Source organism: Ischnura elegans, chromosome 12 (assembly GCF_921293095.1).
Source record: "Ischnura elegans chromosome 12, ioIscEleg1.1, whole genome shotgun sequence".
NCBI classification, from domain to species: domain Eukaryota; kingdom Metazoa; phylum Arthropoda; class Insecta; order Odonata; family Coenagrionidae; genus Ischnura; species Ischnura elegans.
The window spans coordinates 37,265,884-37,279,690 of record NC_060257.1 but is presented as its reverse complement, the minus strand read 5'-3'; the positions used below and the strand labels follow the sequence as shown (position 1 = coordinate 37,279,690).

The following is a 13,807-nucleotide window of genomic DNA, read 5'->3' as shown; positions in this document are numbered from 1 at the left end:
AAGACTTTACGTTTATGTAAGGGTAAGAATGTCTCTTAAAGGAGAAAAGGGATGTTGAGTCCTAAGGTTTGCCACCATGCTCAGAAGTTGGGAATGAGAGTTCCAGTGTAAGAGTGATGAACAATAAAGATGGCGAGATGTAAGGTGTGCTTACACATCGTTGATACATACTCTAATAGGTGATTGATCACCCAAGCTTGGTAGTACATATACCAACTTTTATGTTATGCTTAATGGTCTTAACTACCTAAACCTCTCACAGATGTTGGACATTGAAGTTGTAAAAATTATCCATAAAATAAAACTTGGGCTCATGTCACCTTACTTAAATTAATAAACAATAATAGTGATATTCATAAATATGAGAGCAAAATTTTCATATTACTTCTCTGAGTAAATCGGGACACAAATGTTCAAAAGAACAAGCTCAGATCAGACATCAATATACATTTACATATTTTCAAATTTACTCACATTGCTGGAAGGCGGCTGTATTTCTCTTGAGGACATACAGTATATTTGGATCTGAGGGTCTACATCATTCTTTGTATCTAAATGTTCGACTCCTCCAGACAGTATTATTAGGTTTCATCTCCCAAAATTACTTCACATTAAATTACATTCACAAAGTTTCATGCTTCACTGGTTTTATATATCAGTTAATCCTGGGGAAAAATAAAGAATAATTAGTTCTCAAAGCCAATTACAGATCCAACATCAATATGCATTCATGTATTTTCAAATAGTAGCACGGTTAGACAGAAATTGTTCATGAAACATACAGGATGTGTAAGGCTTGTCAGCAACTGGCTAGTTAGTAGGCACTTGGCAGGGAAAGATGGCCAATTTCTCTTGATTATCCAGATAATTTGCACTGAACCGAATCGATAAATCTCAGCAATTGTAGAAGCAGATCAAATTGATAAACCTCGACATCCAATTATTTCCAGAAAATTTATTGCAAGGCATTTATTAAATAACTATTTCAATTTGTTAATTCACGCATCTGGTCTTTAAAAGCTCCCGAGTAAAACAGTCATTGGTTCCGGTCATTGATTATAATTAATTGTAATTCCCAAAATATCATATCATAGTAGAACGTAGAACACTTCGAAATGGCAGAGCAAAAATGAAGTTAATTACATTAAACGCAAAATCAACCAAAGGAAATTCTTGTGCGCGACATTGCGAGATACCTGTTACGCTTTATCTATGAATCCTACATAAAAAGTTAATGTTTGTCTGTGTCTGTCATACAAAAATCATCATATAAATGTGGTTTTTATCCGATCGAGCTAAAATAACGTAAAAGAATATTTATCGGTTGTTTAAATTGCAATGCATTTAAATTCTTCAAGACTATTAACCCTGCAAGGCACTAATATACGCTAAAAATAGAGGCCAAGATAGAGAAAAAATACACTTATTTGCTGTGTGTAGTAGGATACGATCGAGGAGTACTCCTCTCTGCTACCATGAACAAAACTTATGAACCTTGTGACGAAGAGAAATAAACAATAGCATTTTCACGCACAACGGCCAACTTCAATGCACAAAGAATTAGGCAAATTCTCTAACTCATCTCCGAGCTGCTCAAAATCAAAGGGCTTCTCAGCTAGTAATGTATAGGTATAAACAAGAAACCCAAACCAAAACATCAGGTCCATTCCAGATAAAAAACTTAAAAATAACTTTTCAAGAGTTTGATTCTACTTCCGATAGAGCAAAACAATGTTTAAAAAATATCAACTTTAAATGCGAATACTCACTGTGCCATGCGATGGACAGTAGGCGGCACACATTACTTACAAAATTAAAATTAACGTGTCCACCACATTCTGCCATCTTGGAATAAGGTCGGCTAAAAATGTTGAGCGGGATAGGTGTTTCATTTTCGACAAATGCTGTAATATGGACACGCAGTTGAAACATTTGCATTGTTATTAAACTTAATTGCTAAGATTAGTGACACTTCGGGCCTTCACCGTTATCATAACTTAGGTACCATGCACAAGAAACAACTTATTCAAAAATGCAACATGTAAACATTCAGTGTACTTACCGCCGCCTTCCACAAATGGGAGTTTATAATGCCCAGTTTGGAATTTTATTTCTTCTTAGCATTATATACCGACTTAAAACCACGCACAAAAACGATCCCTTGTCGTAAGCCATGGTGTTCACAGGTAAGTAAACGGGATCCCACTACGAGCGAGGGCACGGGATTTGTTTCAAGTCACTACTCCTGAACCATCGCTGATTTTTCTGAGCTAATAGCACCACTTTCTAGCCACTACACTCAGTTTCGTACTGTGAAAAAATGAAACCTCCAGAAGGCCTCCTTACCACTGAAAAAATTGAAAAAAACACCACAAGTCAACGTTTAGCCTATACTCGCCATGTTAATTTTCCTACAACTAGAAACCATGGGCACCCTCGCGCTGCCACTCGTTCAAAAGAGGAACTATTTGGTGTCGGAAGATTGAGGCAACAGCGCCCCCTACCGATTTCAATGAGAACCTTTTGGAAGATTAGTAACCAGTATATGAGGGCCTTGGTGGCAACGTCGCGCGCCCGTCATCTAGGAGGCCTGCGGGATTGCTCTCACCTGCGACCAAGTCTATTGTTTCGGCGTAGAATATCGGCAAAAGAAATCGCTTTGCGGCTAGGAAATCCACTAAAAAACTGCTGTTTTACTTACCACGGGATAATCGTGCATCCATTGCTGATTGTGAAGCAGGAGCAGACAGGAATGATACAAATTAGTCATGTATAAAACATGATTTTATTGAAATATATAGTCACCGAATTGAAAGCAGTCACATAATTGTAGAGTATTTTCTCTTATTGGAAGTGTATCTAGCGACATCCAATCTGTTATTCCTCACTTTAGTATAATTATTTAGAAATACATTTGTCAGAGTTTTAATAAATCTTGCAAAAAAATAACTGTTCGGTACATTGCACTGAAAACAGCTGTCGTCATGAGTTCCTCTTAAATTATCGTCAAGGAGGATAATTTTAAGAAATGTAGCCTCATACTTGGGTTCTGCTAGAGTCATCATAATGGCCAATACATGAAGACCAACACTTATTACAGACATACAAGGAGAAATAAGTCCGTTTTACACGGTACACGGAATTGCGCAATCTGACGTAGGTGCGAAGGCGCAATCAAAATTGCGTCGTGTAAAGCGGTGAATTGCTAGAACAGATGCGAGACGGCAAAATTGTAGCCCAATACCAGGAAATCCTGGGTAAGAAACTAGAAGAAGGAGCAGAAAACCTGAGTGTAAATGACTTGGAAGAGAGAAAATGGCTTAATATAAAGAAGGCTATGGAAGAGGCTGCAAAGGAGACCATAGGAGAAAGAAAGAGAACAAGGAATGAAGAATCGTTTGACAATGAGTGCAGAAAAGCTATAGAAAGGAAGAATATAGATCAAAGGAACACTAACCAGAAAGAGACAAGACAAAATGTCGAAAGGTATAAAGAAAGCAGAAGACAAGCAAATAAAATACTACGAAAAAGAAAAAACAGTACTTAAAAGGGCATGTGGAAAAGATTGAGGAACTGAACACACAAAATGAAAGTAGAAAGTTGTACCAGGCAATCAAACGGATGACAAATAAATTTCAACCAAGAACAAAAGCATGTAAGGATAAGAATGGGAGGTTGGTTGGAACAGAGGAAGAAGTAATGGGAGCATGGGCCGAGTACTTTAAAGAATTGCTGAATGTCAATGAGATAGATGAGGAGGATGGAGAAATGTTGGACATGAGGGTGGACACCAATATTAGTAGGCCATCAATTGAGGAGGTGGAGGAGTCGTTAAAACAGCAGCGGAATGGGAGAGCTCCAGGGGAAGATCAAATTGTACCGGAGTTAATCAAGTATGGAGGAAAAAATTTAACAAAGAACCTACATATACTGATATGTGAAATATGGGAGAAAGAAGAGAAGCCTGAGAAATGGAAGATTGGTTTAATTTGCCCTATATTCAAGAAGGGAGATAAATTGCAATGCAGCAACTATAGAGGAATCACATTACTAAATGTCACTTATAAGATACTTTCTTGTATACTGCAGAGGAGACTTAACACGTATGCTGAAGTAATCCTTGGTGAATACCAATGTGGATTCAGGCCGGGAAGAGGAACAACCGACCAAATCTTTGTAATGAGACAATGCATGGAGAAATGTTATGAGTACAACATTGACCTACATATGCTTTTCATTGATTTCCAGCAAGCTTTTGATAGTGTCAATAGAAGAAAAATGTTGAAGGCATTGGAGGGATTCGGAATACCAAAAAAACTAATTAAGTTGGTAAATATGGCTATGGAAGGATCTCAAGCTATATCGGCCTATATCGGGGGCAAGACTAGTGAAGCCTTTAAGATAACAACTGGAGTAAGACAAGGAGATTCTCTATCAGCAGTACTATTTAATCTGTGTCTACATGAAGCCATGAAAGAACTGGGGTTAGAGGGGAAAATTGTGCATAAATCTACTCAGGCATGTGCCTATGCCGACGACATAGTTCTAATGGCACGGAATATGGATTCTCTGAAAGAAATATTCAAAATCTTAGAACAGAAGAGTAAGAATATAGGGCTCAGAATCAATGAGAGAAAAACGAAATACATGAAAATGTCGACCACGGAAGACAGAAGATGGACTCAAAACGTTACATTTGGGCAGTACAACTTTGAAAATGTAAAATATTTCAGCTACATCGGTACTAATTTAAACTGTAAGAACTCAATGACCGAAGAGATCAACAAGAGGATAATGGCTGGAAATAGGGCTTACTTTGCTAATATTAAGCTCCTGAAGTCAACTCTTCTATCTAAGGAGATGAAATTCAAGATCTATAAGACACTTATCAGACCCGTCGTGACATATGGAGCAGAAACGTGGAGCATTTCCGCTGGAAACGAGCAAGCTCTGCGGATATTTGAACGGAAGATTTTGCGAAAGATATATGGTCCCGGGAACTTGGAGGATAAGAACAAACAAAGAAATAGAAAATATTATCCGTGGCGAAGACATAGTGAGATTTGTGAAGACCCAACGGCTAGCTTGGCTAGATCATGTAAAAAGAATGAGTGAAGAAAGGATGCCTAAGAAGATGCTACATGGAAATATGGATGGAAAGAGAAAAAGAGGAAGGCCGAGGAAAAGATGGATGCAGGATGTGGAAGAAGACATAAAGGCTATGAGGATTGTCAGATGGTGGGAGAAAGTGCAGAACAGGAGAGAATGGACAGGCGTCTTGACGGAGGCCAAAGCCGGGCTGTAGTGCCGAGGAAGTAATAAGTAGAGACGGCAAAATAGCCCCTTTCTAACGAAAATAGAACATGGGCTATTTTGCCGTCTCGCGTTCACGTCCACGCATTCGTTCTAGCAATTCACCGCTTTACACGACGCAATTTTGATTGCGCCTTCGCACGTTCGTCAGATTGCGCAATTCCGTGTGCCGTGTAAAGTCTTTGAAATAGGCATCTTCACTACCCTCATTTGAAATACATGAACATGCACTTATATCAATGGTCAAGTGCTGCAATGCCTTCAGGACAGCATACCCACAAACGTAATTGAGTCCCGAATATTCCTCGGCAGTGATTAATATTGGTTTGCTCATAATTTCCAGGAGGTCGAACTGATTGAGTATGAGCTCATCATCTTCCAACGCTTCAACTTACAAATAAATAACTTACCTTCGACGACAGCTAATATGATAGGTTAAAAAATGAATCTTCTAACGTCATCTCCTGCAAAAATAGCGTTTATAGGAAGAAAATTAACTTCAAACGAGTCATGTCGAGTATCTTATTCACCACGAGTCCACTGTTGTAGAATGATAAACAAATAATAAACAGGCCTCCTCCGCGTTGTTGCCAAATATCATCCCTCCGGCCTGTTTAAAGACGGCCGTGGCGTAACCCTCCACCATACTGTGTGGTTGTGGTTTTACATTGGCGTAATATGCCAGAAGCTGTCTATTTACAATTTTTCTCTTCGTAAGATGTCGAATAACTGATAAATGTGGATATTATCGGTAATATGGATAATGTGCCACATTTTCATTTTACATGGCGTACCATAGCGTTAACTTAGCGTTTAGGAACAAAGAAAGAATATCGTCTGCTCATGAAGGGGCCTTAGAAATTTAAAAGAATGAATGGTGGATATGAGGTGAATATCAATTCAGATAAGTATTTATTATTAAATTCACTGGTCGAAAGGTAAAAGCGTACGCTAAGGGAACGACCGGAGCTTCTATTGAGAAGAAGCAGACTACCAGATGTTCGTGTCATTTTCCGCGAAAAAGTAAATAAAACTTACTGAATATTAAATTCCGTACAAACACACGAATGATAGTAAAACTCCCCTATATGCTATCGGACATTGATATTATTTAGGCATTATCGCATAATTAGTGACAATTTCGCGCATAAATCCTGTTTTCATTTGCCATTGAAGAAAAATATACATCACCTCTGTGGTAATGTTTGCGCAGCACTTTAAAGTACTGTCAATAATTACACAGGCCAACAAAAAAAATTTGTTTGAAGCCTTTTTTTAATAGCTGATCTTTATAGATTTTTTTGTGCCGAATCCAATCTTGGCCTTAGTTTTATGTATCACCCATAGTTTCCAAAGAATATGTATTTTAATATTTAGTCTAATGCCTCTATAAGGTATATAGGGAAATCAATGAAACAATGTATTACATCATAAAATTGTTTGTATTTACTGTTCACTACATTGTGATAAAATTGTTTGTATTTACTACAGCGTGATAATACAGGGTTCACTTGTCAACTGGAATTGGTCTACATTTTCTTAACCTTTTTTCCTTGAAGCTTCTTGTGTAGTTTTTTCTGCAATGAATCGCATGCTAAACTTCTCGGTGAAGTACCAACAGTAATCCCCCATTATCTTCGTTCATTAGACCTACTTTTTCAATTTTATTATAACTATAAAAAAGCTGTTAAATTCTAAAAATATTACTTGATTTCATAAATTTAACTGTAAAATGTGAATAAATGGTGGGTGATACAACTTTAAAACCATCATATTTGGACTCAGCAACTTAAAAACATAAGAATAAGGTATTTTAAGTAAAAAAGTTTTTTCAATGTCGGCCTGTGTTATCTACTGAGTACAACGGCCAGTTGTAAACGACTGTAAGAACTACTTCCAGTGGGGCAATACAGAGAAATATGATAGATGCTTCTGGGAACCCTGAAAAAATTTGGCAATGGCACAATTTATTTGACAGATATACACAAAGCCTGAAGGACATATGGTCACTCATGCAATCAAATCCCATGACCATACGTGGAGGAAGAGTGGAATTGGATGACCTTACGCATTATCGACTAACATTGGCATAAACTGTGAACTTAACACGTTCCCTTCCGCGGACTTTTTGACGAATTCGCCCACTGCGCCGACGTGTTATTCCATTTTCTTTTATTTTAATACCTACTTGGATCCTTTCCGTTTGAGTTTATTCGTGCATTCGACTACGCACGCCGCGTTTGGCACGTCATATACGCGTCGCCGGAGTAGCTGTGACTAGTGATGAGCGATATATCGCTAACTGTGATTGAATCACCGTTACTGAAAAGTAGCAGTCACTGTCGGTGATTCAATATTCGAAATCACTGTGATCGGTGATTCGATCACTGGATTCGGTGAAGATAGCTCTGGCTGCTACCAAGTGATATGCGATATATCGCCACCTGTGATTGAAGAGAAGAAGCCGATCACTGCCGGTGTCTAAATCACCAAATACTCGAAATCACTGCGACCGTGAATACGGTAAAGTTAGCTTCGGCAGCTACCATGATGCTACCGATAGTAAAATAAGGATGTCTTATTCATCTTTTATGATAAATATGACATTCTGTGCGAAATATACAGCTAAAGCTTTGAATAATGATGAATATGTATAAAAAATGATTGACCCTTATCAATTCTTTTACCACATCAAATTTATTTAATTATTGTAATATAAACTCGGAATCAGAACTATTCCCTCAAAAAAATATTTTGCCTAATTTTATAATTTTCTATAAGTTTATTTGTTCCTATTGACGAGAGCTCATTCTTTGGAATTGGACAAAGTAGCAGGAATAGCAGCGCCACAAATCACCGATGACTTTAAAGAGTGATTCACCTCGGTGATCGCAATCACAGTTAAGAATCACCGTTACTGATGAGTAGCAGTCACAGGTAACGAAGTGATCCGAAAATCACAGTTCCGCTCATCACTAGCTGTGACGGTGGCGTGGAGATGAAGTACATGTTTCGCTCATTATGACCGACGCAGCGCTGAAAGCGTTAAACAGAAAGTTCAATGTCCACCAAAGCTTGAATCACTCACTTTGGATCCAAACTAAAACATGCTGTTGGGTATTTTTATGACTTCTGACGTTTTTATATTTTGCAAAATTTCAACAGATGTCACGTTCAATTTCCAATTACATATTACTTCCTGCAGTGGCGCAACTAGAAATATGCTTTGGGGGGGAATGAGTGCCCTAGGGAGCGACTTCCCCCCCCCCCAAGAAATTGGGGTCCGAGAAAATTTTTGAAAAATGACATGCCTGGATATGAATTTTGTATCATTTTGGTACTTAAAATTTACATTTAAGTAGATTCAGGCATTATATATAATAAATAGGCAATAGTTTTATAATAATTTTTTTCTCTGAGGTTTTGGGGGGGGATCTATCCCCCTCATCCCCCCCATAGTTACGCCACTGACCTCCTCAGTTGGTAATTCAACAGTCTTCCAGTTAAGCCTTTGGAATACTGCTGCCTGTGATAAAAATAAGAGGAATAAGCGGTTGACGATCCACAGAATGGAGTCAAAAACATTATCTATATTGTCAACGGGATATCCTCAGGGTAAGTACACTCTTAAATCAGGGTTACCGTAGGGTTTTATCAAGTCGCCTGTTTTTCTCGGATGACCACCAAATTTAGGATTTGTCACTTATTTCAATTCCTAAACAACCCTATAAATGTACATATCACTCTACCCATTGTAGGATCAAATCATAAGGAAACTGGCTGTTTACGAGAATAAATAATGATTACGATTAAACCACGGGGAAAAATTGGGAATGTAACGGGCGGCCGGCCTCTCGTCGCAAGGAGCCCCTAACAAGGAATATTCACGAAGTGTCTTTCGCCGATATCGTTCAAATTTGGTAGGATAGTAGGTAGTGATAGTAGGATAGTAGGTAGGTAGTGTTCCATAATAAAAGCAAATTTTCAGAATTTCTCGTGCCCTTAAGCCTTGTGTCATAATAAACATAAATTTTTTGTTGTATATAAACGACTTACCAAGTTGTGTCCCAGAAGCTGAAACTGTTTTATTTGCAGACGACACTAGTGTATTAATTCAAGGGACTACTCCAGAGTCATTACAATACAAAATAAATTGTACCATGAAATCTTTTCAAAATAGGGAAGTGCACTAGTGTTTCAAATGCACCAAACACATTTTTTAAATTAGAGTTCAGAATAACATAATGTCGTAAAACCACAGTTTAAATCCTAATAGTGAATACTTTATTCGAGATGACCGTCTGAAATATGGAAAAATTCAAAGGCCGCGAAAACGGGTGTCCATGTTGAATATTGGCCGTGACGTCACAAGGCAGTAGCAGAAGGCAGCTTCTACACCGTTTAGTTCTACCACTATTATTGCATAGAAAAATTACAGAATTTGAGGGTACCCGTTTTTTGCTGTCATAAAATATCTTCAGAATATATATGTGGCTGCTTCTCTTTTGAGTAAACGACTTCATCATTGCGTAATATATTAATATTCATTTACGTGTCAACTTCAAGTTTGGAAAGAGTAGTACGAATAGCACATTGAATCTTTAATAAATGCATGATGGCATTTATTTTTCGCTGGGTATATTTTGACACAATGCCGTTTATCATGCCAAAACTTTTTTTGTAAGAACCGAGTCAAACTAATAAACCTATTTCAGACGTTTGCTGCAAGACTTATTCGTTGCGTATGTATTCACGCCGGCCGGAACGTTCGCCCTTCGCAACTAGAATCATGGGATGTTAGCCTTATTTCCGAGCTGGCTGGTTGTTGCAATGGTTCGCTGTCCAGGATGGGTTCAAGAAGAGATAATCTTGGTTGGGAGAAGGAAAATTCCAACGATTTATAAATGGTATACCAAACTTTGATGTATTTATGGTTACTGAATAAGGAGGACAGGTTCAACGCTCCATAGAAATGCGAGACGTTAAGGCTAACAAGGGGAGACCGCGTACCTTGCTGCATCTTTCTCAATTAGGGCGTTAGTTAGGCTGTAATTAATTAATTTTCATGCGTTACTTTTTACAAGTTATATATATAAATCCAAAATGTCCTAATGGCGTTGGTTGGGGTAGTGGTAACGTGCACGATTCAAAGGACAGGTCTCACCCGAAGGACCGTGGTTCAAGACTGCGTCATGGCATTATTTTTTGTTGTCTTCATTGTGATCATACGGCATCAAGTTTATCATTAATTATAATTGCAGCAATCATTGACATGAGACAATTTTTTTAATCATCATTATGGCGTTTAGGTATTTTAGCAGTGTCATTACAAACGCAGAGATACGATGACTACAAGGGTAGGTGTGCGCTAAAATGTTAGTTTTTTCTTTGCTTATACTGACCAACTTAATTAACATTAAAAATGAAAACCACTCTTGCAAGAGCACATACCATTAAAGGCTCGCGGCAAGCAACAATATGCGTACAGGCATAATTAATAAGAACACAAAGCGAATATAAAATGCCATATATCTCGAACACTTGTAATTCACATTACTCCAAAGGGAGTTTACTTACTCAGTACATACCTCAGTACCTTGTACTCAGTACCTACCAGTTTACCTCAGTAGCAGTGCTAAAAGAACCATTCTGAAATATAATTTCAACTAACAAATAGGATGAAATAAAAGTTGATAACCCTGGACCGGGCCATGACCACCTAAATACTCAAGGCCTTCGCACTGAACTTTCTCTTTTCTCTGACGTCACAGGATTGCGGCTGGCGAAAAAACCGGAATCATAGGCACATAGGCGACAGAGCACATGTGAGTAGCGTCAGTTGCGATCCTTGTTGTTGTAGTGTGAGCAAGCGATTTGAGTTTTCAAGCCTTTATTGTGGTGAAGTTATCGATTTGCTGTGTTTAAAAAGTTTTCAGTATAGTAGGCAAGTGTTGTGTACATCAATATAGTTGTAATTACGACGGGAGAGAGATAGTGAGTGTTTTCCAGTTTCCCAAGGAAGGACTGAGAAGGAGGTGGATGAATGCCATCCCAAGGAAGGATTATCAACCTTCAAAGCACTCAAGAGTAAGTATTTATTTTTCCCTATTAAAATTAAGCATAGTAAGGTGAATATTTTCTAATAATTGAATTAAAAATTTTATACTAGAGGAGTTAAACGCGAGGTAATTGCTGCCATATCGATACATGCATTCTCTTCTCATAAAATTTTCGGGGTTAAATTCTTTCTGGGCTTGATCTTATATTGTTACATGTGCATCGAATAAAGTTATTATATCAACTATGTAGCATCAGGGATTGTACGAATAGAAAGCAGTGAAACGTTTGAGTTAGGAAATGGTCATCTGTTGGTCTCAATTAATTATTGCAGCTTCCTGAACTTATCCTTCGTGAATTCAAAGATTAATTTTTACATTGATCGTCAAAACGATAGTCACATTGGCCATGTCCTATTGCATTTTTTGCTAACTGTTCTATTTGCAAGAGAAGGATTTTAAAAGTTGTAAATTTTAATAAATTTTAGTCGTTCAAAATCATGGATTATAATCATTACTATACGCCGAGAAATATTTCCAGCATCATAAAAGTACCGTTGTGATTAAGGTAAGGTTATTTATTTGATCGAATTGATAGGTGTTAATGTATTTTCCATTTATTAACCGATATTTTCCTGAAAAATAGCTGCGAAAGCAATCCGTGAAGTAAGCTGCTACTCTATAAGGCGGGTGTATAGGTTATTTGTTAGCTTTTTATTTAGTCTTCGCTTCTTTTTTTCTTCATCATATGGATCCTCAAATGTGAATCATCTAACCTTTTCATACACTTCTTTATTTCAATGGCTTGGAATTATTCGCTCTCTCTCTCTCCCTCTATCAGAATATACTGTTTCAGCTATGTTTACGTCAATTTCTCGTATCTCAAAGTAAAAAAAAGCTTCGGAAATACTATTCATATTAAATTATCATCAAAATTATATAAAATTTCCTTATTCTTGTCCCGTATTCGTAATCCCGTTCATTAGCAAGTGGTTGGCTTTGCGCTATTTACTGATAAAGTTATATTATGTATTAAAGGGTATTTAATCTGTTCTAACCACATTCCATTATCATCTCGATCCTGCGAATGATGACTGGTGCTCATTCATTACTAAATGCTACTCCTGAAGAATTGTCAATAGTAATTAAATATGTCATCAAAATACATATCGTGATCAATTTGCTACTATTTTTAAAATTTTATATTTGTGGCTTCACATTTTTTTCTTCGCTATCTTGATCCTCAAATGACATCTTGCCATCCACTTTCTTATTTCTATTAGAAATCAAATTCCTCTCATTCACAGATTTTCAGGTTTTAGGATTCCAAAACATTTATCCTTTCACATTACTTAAAATCATCATTTTTCCTTTGTCCTATTAATGTCTCTCGAATTTGGATGTATGCCCCACATCCACATACTCTTGCATCTTTCACATTTGGCTTCATTTCTGTTTTCTCGCATCCGATTTCATTAATTGGGTTTTCTTATCTTTGCCTGTATTGGGACTTGTGCTCGTAAAATATGCGCAACAAAGCATATCATCTGAATTTTTTTCATTCCAACCTCCATTTTATCAGCAATTTTCTTCCCTCACCAATTAATGTTTTATTTCATTCATTAGTGTGAGTCCTTCGGTGATTGCTCGCCATAGGGTTGCATTGAGCGGCGAATGGTATCAAAATTCCATTTTCTCAAAACTGTCGTTTCCAATGACTTAATTGATGCATGCTCTTTGTACTCCCTATTTTTAAGAAGCTGCATAAATAGTAAAAAATGAGAAAGAGGGTGCTTTTACTTTTTTGGTAGTCATGATGACTGTCTATTGTGACCCCTAGTAACAAGGATGGATACTTGCCGGTCCAATAAGTTAGTAATTTGTTCAGAATATTTACCTTATTTTATGACAGCATCTTGAATCTTTCAATTTATTTCTCTGATATCCATTGCTCAGCCAAAAAGTTTAGAAATTTGTTATTCTTTCAGTGCCCATAAGTGTCAAAAACTAACAAGATAATCTTTTTTCCAGGGTTGCCATTAAGATGAAATCCTTTGCGAGGCACGACAGGAACTTAACTCATTCGATAAAGTGTTAACTCTGGCAGACAAAAACTGATCACATAAACTACTGTTCAAAGATTTGTAAGCTTCTTGATGACATTAAAATAAATGCTAAAAACAATAAAAAATTTAATGACTTTTTTCTACCCAACTGCAATTACTTCATAAGAAGAAAGAGGCACTGAGATACAACTTAGGTGCTGTTAAATCTGATCAATGATTGTTTTCACCCTGATAGATATCAGGCAATTTCCCAAACCCTTCTCGAGTGCTTGTGAATGGGCTGAGTTTAGGGGTATTACTCTGAAAGTTTCACAGACAAGCAAGTGACATTTGGTTTCTTGGTGTCCTCTCTGCTGGTGGTGAGAAATGGAG

The 13,807-nt window shown here is 37.3% G+C and overlaps 1 long non-coding RNA gene across 1 annotated transcript; it reads left to right on the top strand.

The window, feature by feature from the left end:
• Positions 1-11,027: 11,027 nt before the first annotated feature.
• Positions 11,028-13,560, top strand: LOC124169355. Its single transcript, XR_006867105.1, has 2 exons — positions 11,028-11,400; positions 13,401-13,560. It is a non-coding gene; the product is annotated as an uncharacterized LOC124169355 (long non-coding RNA).
• The last annotated feature ends 247 nt before the right edge of the window (positions 13,561-13,807 follow it).